The sequence below is a fragment of the Cavia porcellus genome, unplaced genomic scaffold (genome assembly GCF_034190915.1).
Source record: "Cavia porcellus strain 051 isolate PalLab524CR breed Dunkin Hartley unplaced genomic scaffold, mCavPor4.1 scaffold_29, whole genome shotgun sequence".
Taxonomy (NCBI): Eukaryota; Metazoa; Chordata; class Mammalia; order Rodentia; family Caviidae; genus Cavia; species Cavia porcellus.
The window spans coordinates 19,758,479-19,785,921 of NW_026947512.1; the positions used below are offsets into that span (position 1 = coordinate 19,758,479).

Here is a 27,443-nt window from a genome sequence, read left to right on the forward strand (position 1 = left end):
AGATCCCAGCGCAGTGCCCCTTTCTCGCCTCAGCCACGCCTGGGGTTTGAAAGACAAGGACAGCTCAAGCTTCAGCATCGGGCCCCACCCAACTCCTTCGGGGGGGGGTGTCAGGCAGAGGGGGCCTCCAGACACTCAGGAGTTAACGTGGCAGCGGGACTGGAGGGGGCTGGCGTGGCATGCAGGCTGGGAGGAGGCGACCGACCGGAGTGGGCTGGGGAGGTTGGAAGAGCCGCGAGAAGCGAGCGAGGAGAGCGAGCGAGCGAGCAGCGGGAGGAGGGGCGCGCGGAGGTGCGCCGGGCGCCGCGTGGGCCTACTCGGCGCACTTGGCACCGGGCAGCGGGCGCAGCCAGCGTCCTGCCCTCACCGCCAGGCAGCCTCCGGCAGCGGTGGGGGAAGGGGCAGGACATCGGCCATCCCGACGTCGCCCTAGCCGGCTCGCGGGCTAAGTGCACGCCGCGGAGCGGAGCCCACCGAGCCTCCCCGGCCTGGGCGCGCGGCGCGAGGGCGCGGACCGGCGTCCCCAGCCCGGCCGTGGGCTGCAGGCGAGCCGAGCGGTGGCAGGACGGCGGACGGCGCCCGCGGGGTGAGTGTGCGGCTCCGGGCCGACCGGGGTCGCAGACACCGAGGCTGCTAGCGCGGCTGCCGGCGACGGGAGAGGGGTAGCCGCCTGGGGCGCCCAGCGCGGTCCCCGGGGCTGCGCAGCTCCGCCGCACCCGGGCGGGGGTCGGGGGAGGGGCGGGCGCCTGTCGGCCGCCGAGATACCCGCAGCGGGGCTGGCGGCTCGGGAGAGGCAGCAGGAGGGGAGCGAGTGGGAGACTAGAGAATGCAACAGAAGGCGGCCGCTGCACTGAGGCTGGACCCGAGCGGCGGGGGAGGGGTCTGGGCCTCCATAAACCCCGCCAGGCCTGCGCTTCCCCAAACTGTTGCTGGGCAGAGCCGGGCCCTGGAGCTGTCGAGGCGCGGAGAGGTGGCAGAGAGGTTAGGGAGGGCGTGCCAGGGGCGGACCAGCAGGATGTCAGTGTTCAGAGCGTGGGGACTTTCCCCTCCTCAGTGCTCGGGTGTCAGAAGTCCTGCAGAGGGCATACGATGGCCTTGGGTCTGCCCTGGGTGGCTGGCTGGAGTCTGACTGCAGCCTGGGATGGGACATGTGGGGTGGAGGATGGGCCTGCCCAGGGCTCAGCTGGGGGCTCTGGAAGCCCTGGGAACCAGAACGGGAGGGCTGCGCTGAGGCTCCCACAGCACCCCCAGGAGACATGAACTGGCCAGCCACAGGTGGGCCGTCTGTCCTGCCGGCATGGCGAAGAAGGGCGGTGTGGGCTCTGGCTCGGACCAGCGGTGCGCAGCAAGGAGCGGCTTAGAGAGGGAGACTGAGCTGTATCTGGGGCCAAGCGGAGACTCTACAGAGGGACAGAAGAGAGAGACCCCGCGGGTGGGCCCTAGGGGTGTTGCTCGGCATCGTTCTGTCCCTGTCCTTCCTCCCCCACCGAAGGAACAGGAAGGAAAATGTCAGCTGGGCTTTGTGCTGTGTTCCTCAGGCTGCCGCAGCTCCCATCTGTTGAAGCCAATGCAGCTTCTAATTGGGCGACTGGCAGGGTTGGAGGGGGTGGGCTGGGCACAGTTCTGGGTTGCCAGAGATGGACTGGCAAGCTCTCTGCCTGAAGACCCGGGAGGTGGGGTGGTGGAAGAGGCAGCCTCCCCAGGTCAGATGGCCCCCTGCTAGCTTGGTCACCATCAGTGAGGGACAGGGCAATCGAGGTCTTTTCATGCACCCAGGACAATGGAGGCGCCACGCTCCCCTGCCCCGCAGCCAAGATTGGCTCTGCCCAGTGTTCTCTCCCTGCAGGGGAGGCCAGCATCTCTTGCCATTGCCCCCTGCTCCTTCAGTGTCTTCCCAAACAGAGCACCGGGCGTGGGCAGGTAGGGCTGGATCCAGGACTTCGAGGCCCCCTTCCCTGCAGATCCTGTTGCTACCTGAAAAAGTCACTTGTGGGTAGCTTGACCCACCTTCCTGACCAGGTGCTGTTGTTCCCACAGGACAGGAAGGGCACAGTGAGGGGTCTGAGGCCCCCAGACCTGCTTTCTTCCCTGGACTGACTCTGGTGCTCCCCTTGCTTCCCAGGGCAGCCTCTGGCCCTAGGATAGGGACTCATTATGTTGAGAGGATGAAATTAAAAGGCTCAGGGCCTCAGAAATTGAGGTCTCCCCCTCCCCCTCCTTGCTCCCCAGCTCCAGCTCTCTTTGCCCTGGCACTGCTGTCCCTCATCACTTATTCCCCACCTCCCTGAGACGTCCCTCCACCCCAGCCTCGGCCTCCACTTTTGCCCCTCTAGTCCTGTAAACTGCAGCCCATGCCTGAGCTCGGCCTCCACGTCCTCCCGCTGGGCACATGCTCTGTTGGCTTCGCTACCTTCCCTTCTCAGAGCAGCCTGGTTGGTGCCTGGCAGCTGCATTCCTCTACTGCCTCCATCAAATCCCCTGCACCTTGCTATTCACTCTGGCCCTTTTTACTCCCCATCCCCTCATTTCTTTTATTTGAAGAGAAAAAAAATCTACCGCTTTAAAAAAATATTCATTCAACAATTATTTATCAAGCACTTATTATGTGCCTAGTAGTATTTTGGGAATTGAGGATACAGCAGTAAACAAACCTCTGTCTCATACAGAGCTGAACTTGGGGTTCAACTTGACAGCTAACTCGTTCTGTACTCACCTACTCACTGGGCTCTCTCAAAGACCCGCCGGGGGTGGGGAGGAGTATGAACAGTCCCAGTAAGTCATCATCACACCACTGTCCCTGGATCTGCCAGGGCCATCTCCTTCCATACTCCTGGCACCACTTAAGTGGACATTTGTGGTCTGAAAGGATGTACCGGTTGATATTTCACCATCTTCTGGGGGACTGAGTAGAAGATTGGTGCTTCAGAGAAGGAGAGCATGCATTGTTGCTTATTGAGCACCTACTATGTACCAGTTTATATTAAAAGCTTTATAAAAAATTCTGCTCAATCCTCCTGATAGCTTCCTGAGATCCACATTATCATCCCATTTTCTGGTTGAGACAGTTGAAAACCCAGAGACAGTGGACCACTTGCCCTGGGTCACGTAGTCTCTGTTTTGAAATCACTCGGTACCTGCAGTTCAGTTTCCCCTCAGATCTGCGACATCTGGTGAGCTGTCTGGTTATGCCCGAGTTCCCATTTCACCTACCCTTGCAGCAGTGTGTCTGTCTCCCCCACTTAGGAAACTGGCATATAAAAGCCTTTGCCGATGGTTGCATGAATAAGCATCCTCAGATGATCAGAGAAGGCTTTCTGTGGAGTTGGGGCCCTGGGGAGGAGGGAGCAAAAGCACGGAATCCTTCTGATCTTCAGCAGATGTGAGCCAAGCTGTGGCCAGCGGCCACCCTTCCCCAGTCTACCTGTACCCAGGGAGAGGGCCTGGAAAACCACCGCTTCTCTTCAGGGTTAGCTTAGGAGCTTGGTCCATAGCCGACCTAACAAGTCAGTGTCACTCGTGTTCTCAGCCTCCCAGGGCAAGCCTGGGCCATGTGGAAGGTCTACAGCAAAGGATGGGGTGGGCAGCTACAGGGAAGGACAAGGTCATGGTCAGAGGCTGCAGTGGAATAAGGAGGAAGAGAGAGGCAGAAGGTACCTAGGAAACAAAAACCACAAGAGAGGTGCAACGCCCCACCCACCACACACACACACCCACCACACACACACACCTTTGCAGTCCAGTGTGGCTCCGTCCCTACGGGAAGAAATGCCACAAGTGCGCTTGGGCGCTTGGTATCTCTGGCCTGCAGCGCCATATTGGTCTCATTCAGGCCCCTGCTTAGTCAATCAGCCCATCTTTTCTAAGTGCCTACTGTACTAGGTGCCAGAAACAGAAAAGTCAGATGTTGGCCCTGCCCTCAGGAACTCACAGGAAATGTATAGATTCCAGAGCTATGAGCCTTGAATTTGAATCAGGCTCCCCCACTTATAGCTGGGAGCTATTGGGCAAGTCATCCAACTTCTCTGTGCCTGTTTCCTATGCCACTTGTCAGGAGGATTAAATAAGGTAATACACGTTGCCAGCCAGAACAGCATCTGGCATATAGCAAATGCTCTCAATCAGTGTTGTTGTTATTGTTATAAAGAGGGGTCAGTCCTGTAGACAAAACCAGGCCTGTGCTCTAGTTCAGAGTGTGCAGGGGTGACTGTTTCTGTGTGCGGACAGCAAAGGCTTGCAGAAGGACATAATATTTGGGCCAAGGCTTGAAAAGAAGTCGGCTGGTAGATGTACCAGACCTGGGGACACTGGTGCCGAGGGTATCTGGGGCACAGGAATCATGTCAAATGGCCTCATGTTGGGTACGAATTGGCCCTCATGGATATCTTTAACACCGCTGACCAATCCCTCTCAGTCTCTTTGTGCCCAGTGCAGCCCAGTGCAGCTTCCAGCGGGGCTGGCCAGCTGCCCAGAACAACCCCGCACCCCTTGGTCTAACATCAGCCCCAGGGCAGGGGACCTGTTGCAGCCCTGCTGGGTGTGGCTGCATGGCCCCCTACACTTCCACCACACAGACTCAGCTGAAAACTCAGAGGTGCATACACTTGTGCCCTGACTTCTGGACCTTGTTGGGGAAACCCTAGGAGACCCCGTTGGCCTCAGGGAGCTGCCTTATAGGAGGTGAAGTTAACCAGGCTGGGTTTGGACTTTCATTTGTCTCTGTCTGTTTCTTTCACCAACACCTTCCCTGCTGTTCAGTGTTTGATAGACTTAAAGAGAGTTCCAAGATGAAGAGCAAGCAGTGGGTTCCTGGGGCAAAAATGGTTTCTTGGCTACCACGGCTCACCTTGTAATGACACAGATTACAGTATCTAGCATTTGTTGAGCCCTTACTATGTGCCAGGTACCAAGCCAGGTGCTTCACCAGTGTTATCTCACTAAATCCTCAAACACCCCTGTTAGGTAGGCTGGGACTCTTATTATCCCTGATTTAAACGTGAAGAAGCCGAGATCCAGGCTTGCTTGAAGAAGTGTTACCAGAAGAGAGACCCAGGGAAGGATTTAACCCTTCCCTCTGACTCCAGGGGTCCTGTCCCTTTACCAGCCCAGAATCCAGGGCTTCCTTGTCATCTAGCCTACTTTCCTGCCTCCCTACAAGAAGAAATTTTCCACCTAGCCCTTGTCCAGCCAGGGCTGCTACCTCCTTTTGGAGGTCATCAGAAAGGGTCTCTCTGAGCCCTTCTTCCTGTGCCTGTGGGACCTGATATTTGTTCAGGATCCAGCACTGTTTCTTTGTCTCAGCTGACTGCCTCAGGGGGGCTGGCCCAGAAGAGTCAGTGTTCGTGGGCGACGACTGGGACCGACGTGAGGGGGACTCACTGGGAGATGCGAAGATGGAGGCAGAGAGCACACTCAGGATCATGCTGCCAGCAGGATGCCACTAACAAGGCGGCATCCTGGAACTTCTGGATCCCTGGAAGAGCAAGGGCGAGCGTTCCTATCCCCAGACATCTCGCCAGGCAGCTCTTTGGAAGAAAATAGATGGAAGAACGGGGCAATGCCTGAAGCTGTCAGCTCGGGTCCCCTGAGAAAAGCAGGTCTGTGTTATCTCATCCTTCCAGATCAGAAGAAAAAGATGGCTTCCTCTGTGCTCCTCAACCCTGCCAGGCCTGGGCCTCCTTCCTAGTCCTTGGTCCTGGTGTTCCCTTGTCTTGACTCAACATCATCTTCTCACATGCCTCGTGACAGCCCAGACAACCTGCCACCTCCCTACCTCCCAGCACGTGCACTGTTTTCCTGCCTGGCTTTACTCAACCTAGTGCCATGCCATTCGCTTGACAATTCCTGTCACCACATCCCCAGACAATAAGGTGAATGCTCCTAAGGACAGAGATCTCTGTTCCCTGCTGTCCATGTCCCCAGGCTAACTGGCCAGACCTGGATGCTTAAGAAATGGCCACTAATGAGACTCCAGTGCCACCATGCTCAGAGATGGGCAGGGCCTGAGACAGTTCTGCAGGTCCCCTCTGGTTATGTGAATCTACCCTTCAAACCTTGGGCAGCTTTGGGGACATCTCGTGAAGCTCAGAGCCTTCCACTCCCTGGGAGGTCTGTTCAGAAGAAGTGACAGCGGGCAGTGACAGCAGGCAAGCACCAGTTTTCCTCTTTTCCTCCTGCTCCACACGTGGTCATTCCTCCTCTGGGCGTCATCTCCTCTGCCTGCCAGGCCAAAGACAGCACTTTCATCCTGCGGCTCTGGGGCTCAGTCCGAGCACTTCAAGGAGGGACTGACTACCCGGCACCTGGCTTTTTAAAGTGCTCCCGCAGCCTTGTCTGTGGGTGTGGGGTGTGGGGTTAAGGGTATGGGGTGTGGAGCTGGAGAGAACATAAAGAGGCATAAGACCGTCTTTGCTGGTAGGGGAACCACAGATCGGCTGGGGAGGCAGAACTCGTGCTCACGAGAAATAATGAGAGAATAATACTAGACAGAATTTAAAACCAAGTGCTAAACTGTGTGACTTAGACTATAAATGTTATCAGAACTGTGAGCGCTGTGTGGGAGTCTATAGGAAACGCTTCCTCAAGGGGTGCGGCTGTCCGCACCCCCCCAAAGCCGAGCTGTGGCTCTGCAGAGGGGGAGTTCTCAACCAAATAAGGGGTGGTGGCACAAGGAGTGACAGGATTGTGGGGAGGCTTGCAGGTGGGAAAGGGGCAGCTCCAGCCTGGGGCTTGGCCTCTGGATAAGCTGCTTCCTGACAGCGGGGCAGCTGGGCTTCTGGTATTGTCTTTTTTTGCTGTTGTTTTTGTTTGGTTGATATAGTGGGGAGAACAGTGTTTTGTTTTAAGTATTGGGTATCAAATCTAAGTCCTCATACATTCTAGAGAAGCACTCTTCCACAAAGCCCTTTTTTAACTTTGACACAGAATCTTAACTAAATCCCTAAACTGGCTGGCTGAACTTTTACATCCTCCTGCCTCAGCCTACCCAAGAGTTGAGATTACATGTGTGCATCTCAACACTGGGCTTCTGATCCACTCTTTAATCCCTTAGGGGACAAGAAGGGCAGCCCTATAGGAATCAAATCCAACCTCCAGGGCTCTCCCCCTCTCCCTCCCAGGGCCAGCTGATCTCTGTTCAGGGCAACTTTCAGCTTTAGGCAGGTCCCACACTGCCCCTACTGTCTTTCTGCAGAGCTGCACCCTGGAATTCTCCTGGGCCCGCCTCTCTGCCCAGACTGCAGCCAGCTTCTCTCCTGGCCTCTTCGCCCGGCCCAGGCTCCTGTCTGGCAGGTTGGTCCTATAACATCCTATGAGTTTCATATTTAGTGAACCGGAAATCAAATCCTGACAAACGGAGCCGGCTTCTTCCCCGGGAAGAGGAATCATGGCCCCTCCGGAGCAAGGCTGAGCTTGCCTCTAAGGTGTGGAGGAAGGTCACCCAGTGCAGGGGGAGGCGGGGCTCTGTGTGGGTGCCCTCACTAACTGAGACACAGGTGGAGACACAGTCCTCCCCGCACCCCAGCCAAAGCACAGGATCCAAGAGTCTGCAAGCAGAGCAGTCCCCACCTCGCTCACCCCTGCCCATCCCAGGCCCTTGAGGCTGAGAAAAGAGAACTCACGCTGGACCCCAGACCGTGTTCCTCCAAGCAGCCAGCAAAATCTGAGGTCCTTGCCCTTAGTCCTCAGAATCCAGAGCAAACAGTCTGCTGGAGTTGGTTAGAGTCTCTGTCATCTAACCATAAGGACATTTTGCTTTATTCTCTCTGAGCCTCAGTTTCCCCATATATAAATCTGGGTTAAAGATGCTCACTTTTTTTTTTTTTTTTTTTTTTTTTTTTTTGTCTTGCAGTACTGGGGACTGAACTCAGGGTCTTCACATTGAGCTACATCTCCAGGCTTGCTTTATTTTTCATTTTGGGACAGGATCTCACTAAGTTGCCCAAGCTGGGTTCAAATGTGAGAGCCTCCTGCCTCAGCCTCCCAGAGTGCTACAATTACAGACATGTACCACCATGCCCAGAAAGTACCAGCCACTTTTTCAGGGTTGTTAATAATAGTAGCTAACATTTGTGAATGTTTATGACTCTCACTTGACTGTATTCTGTCTCACTGAATCCACAGGAAACTATGAGGTAAACATTATTCCTCCCCACTTTGCAGTTGAGGAAGCTAAAGCCAAAAAGCCTTAAATAACATGCCCAAGGCTATACACAGGCAGCAAGTGGCAAAGCCGGAAAGCAGCCCCAAATCATTCTGACTCTGGAGCCCGGGTTCTCAACCGCCACATGAAATGAACTGATCTGTGAAGTGCCTGCTACAAAGTAGAAGCTCAATAAACGTTAGCACTATTTCTCCTCCATTTCCCCAGGGCTGTTCCTCCAGAGAATAGCTTTCCCCTGGCTCGATACATTTCTTTCCCAGGACCCCCTGGGATGTGCAATAGAGGTAGGCATGGAATGAGCTGCCAGTTTATGGTGAGAGAAGAAAGGGCTGAGAAAGGATGAGCCATTTGCATAGTTCTAAAGCTCCAGGGCCATGACGAATGCCCAGGGCGCCTGTCTGCCCCAGTGGTGTGGTTCAGCCCCACTGGGGCGCGGCCCTTAGCAACAGGCACCTTGCCAGGGTTGCACTGGAGACCAGTGGCACTCCACCCTTGGGTACTTAAGCTGGTCACTGACCAGGAGCTGAAGCCTGTGCTTTCTGAACTTGGCTGCTTCGGGGTGTGATAAAATCAGCCTGGGACTCTGACTGGTTGTGGGAAGAGGACAGCACTGCAGGTCCAGTCGGGGGAGGATGGACAGGATCTCGGCCTTGTGACCACTGAGCTGGGGGCTTCTGCAGCAGGAGAAGTGTGCAGGGACACACACAGGGCTTCATCTGACCTTCCCTGGAAACAGAGCCAGAACAGATGGCCTGGAGGGTAGAGGGATGCACGTGAAACAGAGTGGAACTGAGAAAGACCCCAGAGCAGCCGTCACAGATTCCTCCTTGGAGACCCCTTTGCTGGGGGACCTAAGACCTGCGTCTACACAAGCCCCCAGCTCAGCCAGAGCCTGATGACACTCATGGTTGAGGCCCTGACCCTGGCTGGAGTTCCTCTGCATTTCCTCAAGGGAAAATGAAGGTCTTAGCACTTTAGAACTGATGGTATCCGAGAGCCCTCTTGCCCTGTAGTTTTCAAGCACCTATAGAAATGGACTCATGTTTTCAAAACAAAACTATACTGTGTCATGGGAGAAACAGTGGCCTCCCTGTGCCCACATACTAATCCCTGGAAAGTGGGCACACATAATGATACGGGGCGGGGAGGGGCGTGGAATTAAGGTTGTGGATGGACTTAAAGTTGCTACATTGTCTGATCTTCAAATAAAGACATTATTCAGGAAGTTGATGCAGGAGGATCACTGTGAGTTCGAGCCAACCTGGACTACATAGTGAGTTGAATTATATAGTGAGACCCTGTGTCAAAAAATAAAAATATTCTGGATTATCCTGGTGAGCCCAGTGTATTACAAGGGTCCTCATGGAACAGGGGCACAAAGTTGGCATCAGAGTAAGGCCATGTGGAGAAGACTTGACTGGCCTTGGGTGGTTATTGCTGAAGAAGGGGGCCATGAGCCAGGGAATGCAGGCAGCCTCTGGAAGCCAGGGAAGGGCAGGAAGACAGATTCTCCCTACAACCTCCAGAAATGAATACAGTGACACCCATTTTGGTCTGCAGCCTCCAGACCTATATGTGGTATGCAGCCACAGGAAATTAAGTATAAGATAAAAACAGAGCAGGGAGACCAGACTCTGTGACCTCCTCCTGACCTCCCAGGGAGTGACCCTGCAGAATTGCCTCTCAGCACAGAGGCTCTGAAACACACCATGTCTGACACACAACCTGCACCTCTCCCAGACAATGAAACCAAAGCCCAGAAAGAAGCAGCTTTGTTGGAGGACACAATAACAAGCTGGGACTCCAGGCCAGGGCTGGCTTGTATCTGGTCAGGGAGCTTGGATGCTTGCACAAACTCTGCTCTCACCCATTTTTAACAGATGTGTGTGTTTGTACCTGCAAAGTGCAGGGTGCCACACTGACCCTCTGCCAAAGGTGCAGTCAGTTCCCACTGCGGGGAAGGTGGGCACAGTACTGCTCGGGTTCTGTCCTGCCCTCCACTCCTCAGGGGCCCAGCACCCTCCAAACACAGGCAGCCAGCCAGGCCACTTAGGCCTGTCAGGGTCCCAGCTTGGCTTCATCAGAGCCACCTCCTCTAGGCAGGCATGTGCCTGCCTGCAGCACCCTAGCAAGCTTCAGGCGGGCAGGACACTGCCTCAGCGAGGAGAGAGGAGGAGAGGGGAGGGGACACGACAGCAGAGTGGCACCCTGCCTGAAACCAGCGCCACCATAGTGCAGCATCTCCCCTCTGCCAGAGACTTTGACCTTCCAGGCTCCCCCCACAACACACCTGAGCCACCGGCCAGCCCCCAGGGCTGCCAGCTCTTGGTGTCAGTCTCCATGGCAACCCCACATTTGCTGTTCTGGTTTCTAATGACTTATTGGCATGTGTGGTAATTTGCAGAGCTTGGCAGGCAGAGCTTAGGGAGCTCGGAGGAGAGGCGGGAAGCAGGGAGGGGACTGGGCAGGCGGGAGAGGGCTCAGGTGTTCCAGGAGAACAGAGGCACACTTGGTCCTGCCCCACCCTTCCTAGTCCCTAGGGAGAGGGCTCCCTTGGGTCCAGGGCCTCCCTCCCTCTCTGAGGAGCATCAGTGATCTCCAGGCCCCTGCGAGGGAGACAGATGGACAGACAGATGTAGCACACAGCTGCTCACCTGTCAGACAGACTTGGGCAGGCATACAGGAGCTGACAGCCGTGTTCAGCCACGGCAGGTCAGACCACTCACATCTCCTGCCCACTCCCTGAGCCCTGAGAACAAGGGGTCCCCTCCAGGCCTGGGAATCGCTCAGCCTCATGGGGAAAGGGGCGGGCAGGGACAGTCGTCCCCATAGGACAGGTGCTGGCAGACACTTGGAGAACCAGGCAGGGCAGCACTGAATGAAAGGCCAGATGATGTAGGTGCAGGGAGGGGCGGACAGTCGAGCCATCAAAGGGGAGAGGTGAGCAAAGCCTGACCCCTCGCTGCTGCTGCTCTGCAAGCTTACCCAGCTCAGCACTGCTTCCCGGGGCACGCGGCGGGGAGCTGTGTGGCTGCAGTCCGACACGAGCTTGTCTGCCTCTTCTTCACTGCTGTCACTCTGCAGTGGGGGAAGCGGCTCCATGTGCAGAAAAGAGCGGCGTCTTTAAAGTTAGCTCCTTTTGCATTAGAACCCCGTGGCTCCTGCTGACCTGCCGCATGAGCTTGGACATGTCTCTTAATCCCTCACCAGGCCTCAGTTTCCTTCTCTCTCATGTGGCATCAACATCCCCAGCTCCCAGGGTTGTGGAAATGAAACCAGTTCCTACTTACAGAATGTGTAATGCATTGTAGGCCCCAATAAATATGAGAGAATTTAGAAAGTAATCTTTTATTTATCTTCCCAAATAAATGGGAGTGATGTGATGGTTAATTCAAAGAATTCTGGTGGGCTTGGTGAGTTCTCCTTTTAAAATATTTGCAAATTGTCTTCATTCATTTGGTAAATGTTTATTGAGTATCTTCTGTGCACAAAGTCCTGGGCTAGAGCTGGGTCTTTCCTGGTGTATCACACTCATGGTGAGTCGAGGGGCCTGTGTGTTCTCGGAGCAGATAGTATCTCTCAGGAAGGCCAGGGCTACGGAGGTGGCTGCTCCCAGAGAAAGATCTGGCTCGTGAAGGTCCTGTCTAGGTTGTGTCCACTGAGAGCTGCTGCCCAAGTCCTCAGAAAAGGTGAGTCTGTTTTCGGAACCATAAGATGCTGCCAAGGCTTGAGGGGTCACCAAGGACTACCCAGCCACCAGCTGGAAGAGGGGTGCCCATTGTCACCTGGCTATCTGAACCATCACCACTCCCTCTGCTGGCACTGGGAGAAGAAGGAGAAAGCAAGAGGCGCTGGGAACTTGTTTCCGACTCTGTCAGCAGGAGGACTTCTGCCTGCAGCAGATGCAGTGTATGTTCTGGGTGCCTCCTCGTAGCCTCCTCTGAGATGGCGCCCCAGCAGTGGTGGGACAGGAGTAGCCAAGCCAGTGATAGGGTGACAGGAGTGGCCACCCACTGTTCCCCGCCCCTCTGCTCCACACCAGAGCTCGTGTCCATAGTGATGATGACCTGGGGACTCTGACCTTCGAGGTAAGGGTTGCTATCTCAGCACACCTGTAACCTATATCCCGCCCTTAGCCACTTCCCCTGACCTATTGTTAGCTACGAAAAACTTAAACTCTGCGGGAGGGAGAGGACTCCCTGAGATCACACAGCAAGTTAGTGCCACAGGACTGGATCTAAGGCTTCAACTTTTGGTCTCATGCTACATCTGGCTCCTCTTCTCAAGTCTCCTCCTCCCACTGCCTCTCCTGATCTTTACACTGGAGCTCCAGTTCACCGGTCCGTTCCCTGGTTCTCCTCCAAAGTCACTCATTCCCAAGGCCATTTCCTAGCTCTTGGCCACCAACTGAAAATCACTCAGTGGAGCATCCTGCTTGCTGGTTGCTACCTTCTGGTCCCGAAGCTTGCTGGTCTGAGGATTCCCACATTACTAGCCTCGCACCTCTGGAGACCTTGGGGCTACTGGCACCTCTAGGGTTTTGCCACTCATTACCTTCCTTGGCTTTCTCTTCCTTGAGACCAGAAGGATTTCATGGTCCATCATTTTAAGAATCTTCTACTTCATCTCCTTTTGACGTTCTGTCTTTTTATCATTCCAGTTTGGCAGAGTCCCAGTTCTGGAATAATTGTTCTATCTGGTCCCTTTGCCTACATCCAGGCAGCTGAAGCTGCTGGGGACATGGACACACACACACACACACACACACACACACACACACGGGACACGGACACATGGACACACACAGATGAGTACTTCTACAAACTCACCATCCCCAACCCAACTGGTTCTTCACAAGCGCCTGGTGTTCCCATCACGTCTCTTGGTTCCCTCTCGCCTGAGTCTCCACAATGACTGCTTCACACCTCCCTCCCCAAACCTCCGCCTCCAATCTTGCTCTCAGCTGAGGACCTCACCTCCCACTTCGCAAAGAAATAGAAGTTACCGGGCAGAGTTCCCCAGCTTGTTCCCACCAAACCCTCCAAAGCACCTGCCTCTGCCTCAGTTCTCACCCTGTCCTCTTGTTTCAGCTGAAGCAGCAGCGCTGTCACCCCGGTTACAACTTCCGCCACCTCCATCCTATCCTATCCTTGGTCTTCTAAATTCCCCACTGTGCTCAGGTTTCTCCCAGCTTCACAAAACAGAACAACTAACCCTGCCTCAAGCCCCATCTGCTGCCGCCCCACCTCTTCTCCTTTCAAGGCAACAGTCTTGGAAGAGTTGTTCTGCAGAGCGCTGGGTTCTGCACCGCCCACCTTCCCCAGCCCCTCCCGGTCTGGCTTCCTCCTCCACCTGCTGCAGCAGCTCTCCGGATCCCTGGAACCAGGCAGCATTTCTAGGTCTCAGAAGCGTTTCCCACTCCTTCTTGACACTTCCCTTCCTCTTCTCTGACCTTGTGCTCCTGGCTTCTGGTTACTCTGGGGTCATCTTTGCTGACTCACCCTTTGCTTCTGTCTTTAAACGTTGGCGGTCCTGAGGGGCTGGTTCAAGGTGTTCTCTGCTGGTGAGACGCTCTGTCCCTAGGCTATCTCCGCCCCATGAATGGCTTCCGCTATCATCTACCCACAAGTGACACCCACATCTCCAGCCTGCATCTTTTCCTATCTGGCTCGTATCCTGATATCCTACTGCCTAGTTGACTAAATTGGATGTCCCAGGAAACCTCAGACTTGGGATATCTAAGACAGCGCTATGATCCTCCTCCTAAATCTCTCCTACCTTCCCATCCCTTTCATCCTCCACCTCTTCCAATGTAGCCTGTTTTTGTGAATGGTACCATGTCAGACCTGTTCTGTATGCCACAAACTGGGAATCATTATCCACTCTTCCTTGTCCTCTGCTTACGTCTAGTCTGTCACCAGTTTCCTAGCTGCTCTAAAATAGCACTTGCATATACTCCCCTCCTGCCTCCCTGTCTCCACAGTGCTACTTTTTTTGTCAGTATTGAGGATTGAACCCAGGGCCTTTGCAATTAGCTACCCCCCTAGTCTATTTCAACTTTTTTTTATATTTTGAGACAGGATATCAAACTTGTGATCTCCCTGCCTCAGTCTCCCACAGTGCTGGGGTTGCAGGCATCACCACACCCAGCTGCACAGCTGTACTTTGGTTCAGGCTGCCCCATCTCCTGACTGGAATAGTCTGGCACCTTCATCAACTACATCCACGGCTGTACCTCCACTCTCATCTCGCAGCTGCTGCAGGAATGACCTCCTGAGGATGAAGACAGGACCCAGTTGTGTTCTCCTATCCCCTCAGGACACTCCAGTGACTCTGCTCCTTAGAGGAATGACCCAGCAGGATCTGGCCCACACTTACCCTGCTCCCCCTGCTTGCCCTGCACTGGGTGCACAGGCCTCTTACAGTTCCTAGACTGCGGAGCTCATGACCTTTACATTTATTGTCCTCTGGCCCTTGTCACTCTGCCTAGCTATACTTCTCCCTAAATTCAGGTTATCCTAAGCTTGAATAACCCTTCCTTAGAAAAAGCCTTTCTGTACCTCCAGGCTGTTATCCAACTTGCCAGTCCAAGGTGGTCTAACCTACCTTGTTAAACACCCTGACAGGGCCCCACAGGCTTCCCTTATAGCACAAAACATGATATAACAGTGTCACCAGGTATTTATTAGGTAAGTGCATGTTTGGGGCTTGAGGCTGTGACCTAATGAGGTTAGAGACCCTATCTGTTTGGTCACTTTCTATCACTGGCCCAGATTCTACTTTCAAAGTATTTGGGAAGGAATTCATGAATGAGAGGTCTTTAGGCACCAAAAGGATCCCATGGGAAAAGCCAGAGGGACAGAGGCTCCTTGCATGAGGCAGCAGTAGACCAGATGATCATGCCTTGCTAGTGGTTGGCTGTATAAAAAAGTGAGACTCCTGTTCCTGTCCCCCTGTTCTTCCCTCCCTCTCCATCTCCAGCTAAAGAGCTCTCCCAGATTCAAAGGACAGTCCCTGAGTTCCCAGTGTAGGCCCCTCCTCACCAGTAGTTCTTTCAGGAGCCATAGCAACAACTGGTCACATTTGAATAGCTCTTCACAACCTACTAAACTCTCTGGCTGTATTTGTCCCTTGTGCTCCCTCATAGGATCACCTGTGTTTTGGGGGGGGGGGGGGAGCTGCGGCTCAGAGGGACTTGCTAGCTACTGCAGTCACGTGGCTGGTGCTGTGCCCTCCCCGACCCAGTGCATGCCCACGCTGTAGAATAGAGGCTGCTGCAAGGTGGAGATTACCCACAGTAATGCAAGGGGCTGGCACCAAAGACAAACCTACATGAGGTGGGAAGGAGGGCATGTTTGGATGTAGCATGTCCTCTGGTTTGTAGTACACTGACTACGGTTAAGTTGGCTTTGCAGAGCCAGCTGGCCTCCTGCTTTGCTTGTGGATCCTTTTAGCTCCTCATTTCACCCCCAGAGTGCTCGGAGTGGCCAGAGAACTGGTGAAGCAAAGAATGAAGACAGTGGAAGCCCATGCAGGACGGTGGCTCCTCCTCCCAGTCACCTCAGCCTTTGCCTCCTCTGCCAGCCTCTTTCTTCCCTGCCTTTTGCTGTTCCTCAGAGGCCCAAGTAAAGCCACCTGGCCTGTTCCATGTGCACTCTGATCTCTGACCACACCTCCGGCCTCTCTCAGGCTGCTCCCCTGGCTGGGGCTATTCACAGTCTCTCCTCTGGACTGACTTTGCCAGACTTCCGTACTCACCTCTAGGAACAGCTCTTCCAGGAAACCTTCCCAGGCCTGGAGAACTCCTCCCATGTGCTCAGCGCCCCACACACATCCTACTCAGTGCCCTTCATTGCTGGGTCTCTCTCCTCTGATGCAGTTCGGCACAAGACTCAGTGATTCACTAGGTGTTCCCAGTGCCTGGTAGGCAGCTATAGCAACCAAATAACACACATTGAAGGCTCGCCATGCCCTCCATGCTGTTTAAGTGCTTAATTTTAACTCCTTGGATACTCAAAGCAACTTTTCATTTTAAAATAAGCATAGATTCAAGAGAGGAATAAAGAAATGTACAGGGAAGTCCTGAGAACCCTTCATCCAACCTCTCCTGGTGTTAAAATCCTCTCTGAATACAGTATAATATCAAATCCAGGAACTTTCCAGGGTGGTGGTGCATGCCTATAATCCCAGCACTCTGGGAGGCTGAGACAGGAGGATCACAAATTTAAGCCTACCTTGACCAATTGGTAACTTGGTCTCTCTCTCTCTCAAAATTTAAAATTTCAAAAAGGATCTAGAGATGTAGCTCAGTACAAAGGTTCTGTGTTCAGTCAACATACTGGAAAAAAAAAAAAACCACAGGAAACTGACTACTGACATTGATATAATCCCCAGAATTTATCCAAATTTCACACCCATTTAGGTGTATAACTTTGTATAGCTATTGCCATGATAAAGAATCTTAACTCTATCATGGCAAGACTTCCTCTGCTACCATTTTATACACAAACTCCCATCCCTAACTTCTGGCAAATACTAATCTCTTCTCCATCTCCATAATGTATAATAATTTCCAAGTGTTATATAGATGGAACCATCTAGGCTGGGATGTTTTTGCTATTGGCTTTTTTGAGCTCAGCATAATTTATTGTAAACCCAAATTTCGCGTGTGGTCATCCAAGTAGAGTAATCCCTTTTCTAGTTTTCCTCACAATCCAAAAGGTTATATTTGTAATCCCATTGAGACGTCATTGGAATCCTAGCAAGATAATTCCAATCTGCCACCACCAATGCAACCCACATCGAGAGTAAAAACACCAAGATATATTCCAAGTTAAGGACAGCCAAGGGGTCCTAAGTCCAGTCCTTGCGAGGACATGTAGACAAAGGCCTTGATCCTAGATCTCTCCTAGAATTTATTATCTTGTGAAGAAAGAGGGTGGCTCAGGGATGAATAACAGTGAGGACAGTAGGGAACTTGAACTGGCTGGCCAGGTGCAAGATTGGCATCTCTGTAGATTATAGAGATAAAGATATGCAGAAGAATCAATTTACATAATCCAATTAAGGGAGCAGTGGAATGGTTTTGGGGAGCTATCTCTTTGGTTTGTGATATACAAATTCTTGTGCCCTGGGGAGTCATAGCCTCTTATCTTGAGACTCATACCCAGTTGACATTCCTGGAGCTATTTGCTCTAACATCTCGGATGCTCAATCCTATATTGTGGAGAACACTATGTGAGGAACCAGGACTGTCTGATGGCTATAGATTTGGCACATTAGCACCTTAGCTAGCCTTGTTTGCAATCCTCAGAGCCAATTGAAGAGAGAAGGAAATACTCTAGCCAGCCTTTTACATATCAGTGTAAGGAAATGAGTCTCCAAGTAATCAAAGTCACAGTAGTTGTTTTGGATTCAAAAGGAGTCACTGGAGTTGTCTCCCACAATAATTTCCTTGAGTTTCATGCAAATTATTGCCTATATCAGTATCTTCTTTCTGTTGCTGAGTACCTGTTGCTGAGTTCCTCCCAGCACTCTGTGATAGGATGGGCTACAGTTGGCCTATGGACATTTGCATTGTCTATTTTATAACTGAGGAAATGAACTTACCCAGATCACATGGCTAGTAAGTGGCATTTAATAAATGTTTAGTAATAGGTGCCAAATAGATGCTTATTGCACTGAGCTCAGCTGCAATGAGGGTACTTTATGCTCTGCTGTCTCAGCATGGTGTGTTGCACATAGTAGGGTTGTGTTATGGTTTGTGTCTGGTTGTCCCCCGAAGCCTCATGCAGTCATGGAAGCAGCTGAGTCTAGTGTTTGTGACTGGCTTGTTCTCTAGCGCTGGGGTTGGTGGTGTAAGTGCTGCAGCTGCCCAGGCATGAGTAGCTGGCATACAATATAAGGGAAGGAAGGAGGCGTGATTTTCCTTTTTGTCTTTCTAGCTCTTGTTGCTTGTGGCCACCATGAATGCCTACCCCTTAGCCATGCCACCCTGCCTTGGAGCCAGCTGAGTATGAACTGAAACTTCCACTAACTGCAAGCTAAATAAACCTTTCCTTCCTTCATTTTGGGCTTCAAGTTTTTGCCTTGGCAAGGAAAGAAAAATAACCAAGACAGTTTGCCAGTGAGGATGTAGATAAGTGGCGTCTATACTTAGTTTGATAGCAGTCATGTCCAATTCAGTCTGCACCTATACATTCATGAGAGGAATACAGTAAATCCCTCTCATTATCTTATTTTCCATTTTGCTTGGAGTATCAGGAAGGGAAAATTGGGATGGTAAATATGATCACATATAGGTCTGACATTTTATTGCCCAAATGCCAAAGCTATTGGTTCCAAATTAATTTGTGCCATATTTGGATGGTATCTTGCATCTAATTTACAGGTTGCTCACTTGATCAAAAGGCAAAACAACCTTCCCAACTCCTGCCTTTGGCCACCATTGCCCTCCCAGCTGGTGCCAATGCAGTCTGCAGAAACAATTGGTGAGGACCTGCATGTGCCCACCCTAAGCTGAAAAGTCTGCTGGGGTGTTTTTGCTCACGGAAGAAGTAACAAGTTATTGCCACTCGGCAGGGGCCTCAGGAGGTTTAATTAAGGAGGATTTGTGGAGCTGTTGGAAGTCCTCCTCTACCAGGTATGGAGAGCCAAATACGATTAAGTGATTGGAAAGGAACCCCAAGTTGGACTAATCTCACCCTGGGCACAGTGCCCAGGAGGCAGGTTGCTGGAGTGCCTACCTAGCCCCATTCTTTAGAAAGGTGAGGTGAGGAGACAGCCAAGCCTTGCCTCCAGGGATACACTAGGGACAAGTGGGGCCCCTGCAGCAAGACTTTCACTGAGGATGTGTGGGAATGTGACCTTGAAGGAATCTGTGGTTTTGGCCACTGGAGTCCTCAACACAGGCCACAGGTAGCAGGGACTACAGGGTAAGACTGTGGTCACTGTCCTCAGGACCTGCCTCAGAGCTATGCAGGGTTATTAGATGCCAAGCTCAGTCCTATAGGGCCTATCCCAGCAATAGTTCATGGACCAGAGAGGTCATACTAACAGGCCTCTGGGAAGAAGTGTCCTGGAGGACTGGGTCCCACACTGGAAGAACAGGCCTAGGCATGTCCATAACCATACTTGTGCAGAGGGCTAGGCAGGAAAAGTTATAAGAAGCCATGTACAAGACATGTAAAGGGTTGATGTGGAGTTCAGAGCAGTTTAAAATGAGACTGCAAAGTAATTTTATCTTTTGGGCATGTCATTTGGTTTTTGTCTTTTGTGTTTTGAGACAAGGTCTTGATATGTAATTCAGGCTGCTCTTGAACTCACTATGTGGCCTAGGCTGGCTTTGAACTCATGGTGATCTTCCTGCTACAGCCTCCCAGGAGCTGGAACTATGGCATGTGCCGCCATACCCAGCTTGGGCAGGTCCTTTGGGAATGTAACTCCAACTTCTGTGAATGCAGAAGTACTCTCCCATTAGAGCCACTTCCCAGAGAGGACTGAAGAATCATCACCCCAAGGAGATGGAGCTGTGGTTTAGATAACGTTTCCCAAATGCTTTTGTGGGCAGGCTTAGTCCTCAGCCACAAGATATGCATCAGTGGTGAGGACTTTAAGAGGTGGGGGCTGGTGGGAGGATTTGAGTCCCTGGGGACTCACAGAGGATTGTGCACCTGCTGTCTCTTCCTCTTCTCCCATCCCCACCAAGGAGTGTGAACACCTCGCTGTCCGCATGCTCCTGCCATGATGTGGTGCCTCATCTCAGGCCCAAAACCCAGGAGCCAGTGGACCATGGATGAAAGCATCCACATCAATGAGCCTAATGAGACTTTCTCCTTATACCTTGATTGTCTTAGGAATTTTTAATAACAGTGGGCTGCAGGGAAAGAGAGCTGGAGAAACAGAATGGACCATGAGGAAGTGGAGCCGCTGCCATATCCAGGGTAGAAGCTCTAAGGGGTCACAAGACTCATGGGAAAGTTTAATACTTAAGGGAACTGAATGCAGAGAAAGATCAGAAAGAGAGATGGTCAGTGGGTTCGCCAACAGCTTAATGAGACTATACAAGCTCATAAGAGAGCCTGCAATCCGCAGGGGAGGATGGATTCCCAAGAGCAGGTGGCCCTTGGAAGGCGGCAGGTGTGTGCTGCTCCAGGAAGGAAGGTTGTCAGCCATGCCGACTGCTCCCAGGGTCTGAGAACTGGGAAAATGTTGGCTTGAGAAGAGTGGTAAGATTGCAAACCAGCTCTCAGAGGCTCGAGCAGAAGGGGTCTGTGCACAGAAGGAGGGCACAGCATATTTTTATCATGGTTCTTAAAGAAGGATGAAGGGTAGTCAAAGGTCTTCATTTCCTGAGGGTGAGGGAAGGACAAGACTGGTTTTTAAGAGGTGGGGACCTCTTTCCCTTGAGTCAGAGGGAAGGGGGCAGATGGGCTGGATGGGTAGAGATGTGGGAGGCACAGGGACGGAGGCAAAGTTGGTCACACCCGCCGGCCTCCAACAGCCAACGTTGTCTCCTCAGAGAACAGTGGTCGCCAAGGTTGCTTCCTCAGAGAACAGGGTACAGATGGGAGTGCAGTGAGGAGCAGATCTCGGAAAGGCTATGCGGGGTGTGCTGGGGCAGCAGCCAGAGAGAAATGAAGAGCTTGCTTGCGGCAGAGAGGATGGAGGAAGCTGGCACCAGGAATGTGTAACAGGGCCAGGCTGCCAGCTTCCCTGCTTTCTTCTAGGATGCTTTGGGAAGGAGTGCTTTCTAATGTCTTAATCAAGGGGACAACAATAACCTAAGCATGCTGTAGAGGGATCCTCCCAGCCTGGTCTCTTCCTGGACAGCCCAGCCCAGAAGCCCATTCCCCTGGCCTCGCTCTCTGAGAGAGCCAGCCTTTTAGAAAGCTCAAAACCATTTCTCCTTGGCCTGACTTACGAATGGATGCGGTGCTAAGAGTCCCATTTGCCCTCTGCTGCTCCCCGTGGATTGTTTTCATTTTTCTCTGTCCTCCGGCTGGTCACAGCAGCTTAATAGCTTGGTGAGGGTCAGGCTAGGAAGATGAATGCTGGCCTGTGGGGGGCTGTGTCCTGTCTCTCCGTTAGGGAGGTAACAAAAGGCAGGGCAGGGACAACAGAGAAGCTAAGGAAACATAAGACACAACAAGCAAACCTGGGGGCCATCCAAACAGCGACTCCACAGGCATGGAGGATGCTGTGGCTCAAACACCCTGACTGCTGGTCTAATTAGGTGTGATTTGGAGGGTGTGAGGTGCATTTCCCAGAGTCCAGTGCACCGTGAGGAACCCACAGTAGATTACCAGTGTGTGCTTCAGAGAAGCAAGTGACTGATCCCCATGTCTGTGCATGCACAGACTATAGGGCCCTTGATGGCTGCCTTGTCTCGACTTGGTGCATTCAATAAATTCAGATGCTTTAGGGGACCCCAGAACACAGCTTCCTACTCTCCATCCCTCACTATTGCGTGTGGCTTCCTGACGGCCAGGTTAAAAAGGGAAAAGGGCTGGGAAAGTTCCCATGGATGGCATCAGGGCCATGACCCCACATGACATGGGGCCCCGTCCTGCTCTTGTCTGTGCTGTGAGCTGATGCTGCTGTATGTTGTCTGCCGAGGAAAGAGCAAGCATCCTGGGGCTACTGCCATGTCTTCCGCCCCATCCACTCCAGGATGGGCTGACGCTTCCTTACACCTATGGCATCTGTCAGCTCATGGTCCATGAAAGATGCAGGGGAGGACACTGAGGAAGAGAACCCGAGATTGAAGGAACATCCTTCAAGCCCTCTGGATAGGAAGGAACCTGGATTCTGGTCTTACCTCTGACCTCTGACCTCAGCACGCAATGTAGCTTTTAAGGACTCACCAAGGCTTTCTGAGCCCCCACTTCCCTGCTGAGGCTAGTTTTTCCAGCTCAGTCCCCTGAGCCTTTCAGAGAGCAAAAAGGAGTTCAGGAAAATCAGATCCCACTAGTCATCAAATCAGTTATCTCCTAGGAAGGGGCATCTCCAGCTGTCCCTAGCTTTATGACACAGCTAGGGTATGTTTCTCCATTTCCAGGCAAATGACTGAAGCAGTCCTAGAGCCATCCAAATTTTAAGTTCCAGTTCCCAGCTAACAACTATCTATTTGAACTTAGGCTTATTATTCCTTAACCGAAGATCAAACATTTATCCAAAGAATAAGACTTAATTTCTTACACAAGGTATTTGTGAAGATCAGATAATGTATGAGAGAGCATTACATAATTTTTTAAAAACCAGAACCTTTTATTTTTTTTTAATTTTTACTTGGATAGGGTCTTACTAAGTCACTAAGTTGTCCAGGATGGGCTCAAACTTGGTGATCTTTCGATCTCTGCCTCCTAGAATGCTGAGATTATAGGTATGTACCACACTGAGAAAATTCTAAAATGTCCTGTCACTGTTCAGGGGCTGAGAAGGGCTGGTGGTAGGAATATGGAAAGATCTTGGGGCTTGAGTCCTATGGACCAGTTCTGATCTCACTCTTTATGAGACTGTGGACTTGGACTAGTTGTGTTTCTCCTGTCCTCAGCTTCATCGTCTGCAAAGTGGACTCAAGTAAACCATGCTCGGAGATTATTGGATTGTATAGAATGGTGCTTGGCTGCTTATGGGACTGCTTATGTCAGTGCCCCCAAATATTGCTCCCTGCCACCTGCCATGCGAGCCCTTCCAGGCTTTCAAGTCAAGGGCAGCTGTTTTACACACATTTCTGGCCTCTTGCCAGTCCTGGCATTTATCTCTGGAATTGCCATGTGCTTGCACCCTCCCCAGGGTCTCTAGCTGTGGGTTTCTGCTTGCTGCCAAACAGCAGGTACACGCTGAGGAATGCACGATGGGTCAAATGCAGTCTGCAGAGACCCAGGGACCTGGCCATCCCATGGTGTGCCCTCTCTGTTGGGGACCAGCTCTCCCCAGCCGCTCTACCATTAGATTTGCCCCATGATGCTGAGACAGGTGCCTCGGGACAGCCATATGGGAAATTCCCATCCTTCATGAGTGGGCCCACTTCCTTTGCTGATTGTACTTGGCCCACAGGGCAGCCCCTCATTTCCTGCTGCTACCTCCGCAACTGATTCTGCTGCAGCCTGGCCAACTCTTCCTGTCAAGGACATCTGGGAGCCTTTGGCCTCCCAGCTGCACTTATGGCTCCCAGCAGGATGGCACCATTTGGAGCATTTGACCAGGCAGATGTCTAATCCCCTTTTACTCCATCATGTGGGATCAGTAGACCACCTGCCTCAAAAGTGCCCTTGGGGATGAAAAGACATTTTAAAAATGGTGGTGCCTGCCTATAATCTCAGCACTGGGGAGGCTGAGGCAGGAGCATTGCCATGAGTTGGAGGCCAGCCTGGACTACTTAGCAAGACCCTGCCTCAAAAAAGACAATACACACGTGCAAATGCAGATTCCCAGATAACCCTCCAGATTAATTTAATAGATTACAGAGGCTCAGAAATCTCTCTCTCTCTCTCTCTCTCTCTCTCTCTCTCTTGTTTTGGCACTACAGATCACTGATCCCTTTTTAAATTTTTATTTTGCGACAGAGTTTTACTAAGTTGCTTAGTTTCCCAGGCTGGGCTCAAACTTATCATCCTCCTTCTGCATCACAGAGTGCTGGGATTACAGGTGTGCATCACCACACCTGGCTCCCACAGTAGCCTTATGCATGGGAAAGTTTGAAAACCATTAGTGTGTCCTTTCCCCCCAATTCTACTGCAGAAGAACTCATACAGTGAAATGAACATCCTAAGTGTGCAACTGGATGGATTTGGACATGGGACATGCAATGTACACGTGCTACCACTCTCAGAGCAAGGCCAGGACATACAGAGCATCCACCCACCCCCAATTCCTTATCCTCTGTAACTCAAGGAGCTAACCACCATTTGGAGTGCTAGCAACATAGATTCACCTTCTGTTTTTTAATTTCATATAGTGGAACATTTGCCTTCTTCCTCTCCACATTATGTCGATGCTATCTGCTCTCACAAGGGCAAACAGCCTCATGTTTCCCAGGCATAACCCTAAAGCCCTCTCATTACAGTTGTGTGTCCTCCCCACTCCCAGCCTTGTGCACCCCAGACTAAGAAGCAGGAAAGGACCCAGGCCAGCTCCCCAGCTCCCTCCCGAGACCACTGCTAGGGACATTCATTTGTAGTGTGTGGATTGCCAGAGTCCAGGCACATTCCAGGTAAAATTGGCCAATTTAAGCTACAAATGAAGAGACAAATGAGATGGAAATTGCCCTGAACAAGACTGCTCCTCATCAGTAGGTATTGGACCTGACATGCTGAGCTGTATAACCTATTTCAGCCCCTTCCTGTAGCTAAGGTTGAAAGGCTTCCCTGGTGGTGGGAGACACCATCTCCTTCCCATGGAGTCAGGCAGAGGGGCAGCCCAGGAGGTGGTGTGTGTGTGTGTGTGTGTGTGTGTGTGTGTGTGTGTGTGTGTAGGGAGTGTTGGGTATTCAAGAAACAGGGCAGCACAGGAAAAGGATTCTGTCATCCCCCATATATAATATATAATATATAATATATATTATAGTGTTCATCTACTAGGAGGCCCCGTGCTACATGTTCAAACTATAAAGAGCAACAAGATCTTAGGACTTGAGGTGCTGCCAGACCAAGGGAAGAAGAGAGAAAAAGTGCTGGCGATGATGATGACAGGGACAGCCAGGAGAGGTGGAGGATGCATCTGTAGAAGGGAGGAGCCCCAGGAAGGACCAGACAGGGTGGCAAAAGAAGTGGAAATAAGCAGAGAGGTCAGGCCAAGGCCATTGCAAGGTGCAGCTAGACTTCCATGATAGAAACAAAACAGGAAGAAGATGGGCCTGCTGTCTGCCTGAAACCAGAGAAGGCAGCCATGAGGACCCCGAGAGAGGGAGCCCAGAGGTGCTTCTGCAAGCGTCAGCATCACTTCTTGGTTCAGGGTCAAGGATTGGGGCTGGCAGGAAGCGAATCCATGCAGTGAATGGGGAACCAATGAAGAAAACATTTAGGTGGTGGCTTCTCCACTATCATGTAAAGAAGGACCAAAGACCCAGGAGCTCCCCATCCCTGGGTCTCTGCCCCATCCCTTTCTTTCTTAAAGGAGTTGTCAAGAAGCAGAGAATTCCAATTTGTTTTCCTATAGACCCAAGCTAAATACAATTTTAGTAATAATAATAATAATAATGAACAATTACAAAGCACTTACCATGAGCCAGGCTGTTCTCAGCACTTCGCACATGTTAACTCATTTGCATAATAAGTATAGGGGCTGCAGTGCATTACAAAGCCAAACACAAGTACGTTTTGAACTACCCACTTACACATCATGAAAGTGGGTTATGAGCCATTGGCCACCATAAGAGCTCTGAGTCAACTCTCTCTCTGGTGACTGTGGGGCGGAAGTCCTGGGAAGCAGTTCCAGGCACTTTATCTCACCCCTCCCTTCTTTTCCTGGAAGCAGAAGCTTTCTAGGCCATGCAAGGTGCTCAGGCTGGGAAGAGACCCTAGAGACAGCACAGAATATGTGGGTGGTCATTACAGAGCATGGCCCTCTCTCCAGGGACTACTCCCTGCCCATTATTAGAGCCAGAGTCACCCCATTGTGGATGTTGCTTAGCCTGAGTGCCACCAGGGAACTAGTTTCCATAGTAACAGAGATACAGTAGACCCTTCTTGACATTCTCAAGGGATACATCATAGCCCTTCATGGCTCCATGGGCTAGAGACTACCATGTACTTTCCCCTATAAAACGCAGTAACGTATGACCGAGGAATGTAATGAGGATGGCTAGTGAGGGCCCAGTCCCCTCACTCCCAGTCAGCCAGGAGGTGTCCCAGCATCAGCTCACAACACTCAAAGCTGAGCAGTGGATACTGTTTGGTGTCAGATCCTGGCTGGTCACAACTGCAGAAACCCATGTTATGATAAATCTGAGCGTGCCAGTGTCTACTGCCTCTTCCAAATGACAATAGCTAGAAGGGACTTCCCCATAAACATGGGAGACTAAACACACCCATGTGACTTTGCGCCTTCCAAAACCCACTGAAATAAATGAGTGAAAAAGATGAAGCACACCCAGCAAAGAAAAGATTGGAGTGAAGAATCATTGTCAATCCAGTCTTGGCAGCTGAGAAGTTTAACTGATTTGCATTAAAAAGAAAAATCTACGAAGACCTGCAAAGAGGGCAGTTCAGGAGAAATGGCCAAATTGCTGCCATAGAACCACAGAAAAGCCTGGAAAACTGTCAATATCTGAAGATAAGTTCTGGGGTAAGGCTCAGAACAGGAGAGTGTGACTCAGATCATTTCCTCACCTCACTTCACCCCAAGACTGTCTCTGGTTTACCCCAAAGCATCCCAGAGAGAACTGTACTTTCCAGAGAGATTGGATTAAAAAGGGGCTGACCTGGGGACATGGCTGTACATATGGGTGAAGACGAGGCAATATGTTGAAAAGATGGGACCCCAGCATGGTGGCACATGCCTGTAATCCCAGCGCTGGGGAGGGTGAGGCAGGAGGATCGGTACAAGTTTGGGGCCAGCCTGGGCTATAGAGTGAATTCAAGGGCATCCTCAACTACATAGCAAGACTTGTCTTAAAAAATAAAAAGATAGGGATTTGCTGCAAGTCTGCAATCCAAATGAGGAATGTTTTGTCCCTTTCCTCCAGTGGCCCCAGGAATGCTGGTAGCTGGACAAATGGTGACATTGAGGGGACTCCCATGGAACCCTCCCATGCTGAGACCCACCCACTTACAAAACTCTGCCCATGCACACGGGATTTCTAGTGCCTCACTATAAATATGAGCTTCTGGCCAAGACTTACTAGATTTTTAAGGCAAGCATCTACTATAAACAGCCTAAGTCAAAATAAACAAAAACACAACAATTTGAAGAAGGCTAATGCTATGCAGGGAGGAAACCCAAAAACCATAGACGGCACCACCTACATAACTGATAACCTCCAAGAGCTAAAAGAGGATATTATGCTCACAAAATAAGAACACAGGACTTTTTAAAAAATTGATATATAATTCATGTACCATAAAACTCAGCCTTTTAAAGTGTACAACCTGATGGTTTTTAGTGTATTCACAAATTTGTGCACCCATCACTGCTATGTAATTCTAGAATATTTTCATTATCTCAAATCAAAAAAAAACCCATCTCCATAAATACTCATTCTCTCCTCTCAGCGTCTGGCAACCACTAATCTACTTCCTGTCACTATGGATTTGCCTATTCTGACAAGTCATATAAAGGGAAT

General features: G+C 51.4%; 1 protein-coding gene across 1 annotated transcript in view; it reads left to right on the plus strand.

Annotated features, from left to right (window-relative positions):
* Positions 1–201: 201 nt before the first annotated feature.
* The window catches only part of Lrrn2 (leucine rich repeat neuronal 2), a 57,897-nt gene continuing 30,655 nt past the window's right edge, over positions 202–27,443 (plus strand). The window contains exon 1 of the mRNA XM_005005888.4: positions 202–586. The gene's annotated coding sequence lies outside the window, so the exon portion shown is untranslated. The remainder of the gene's footprint in view (positions 587–27,443) is intronic.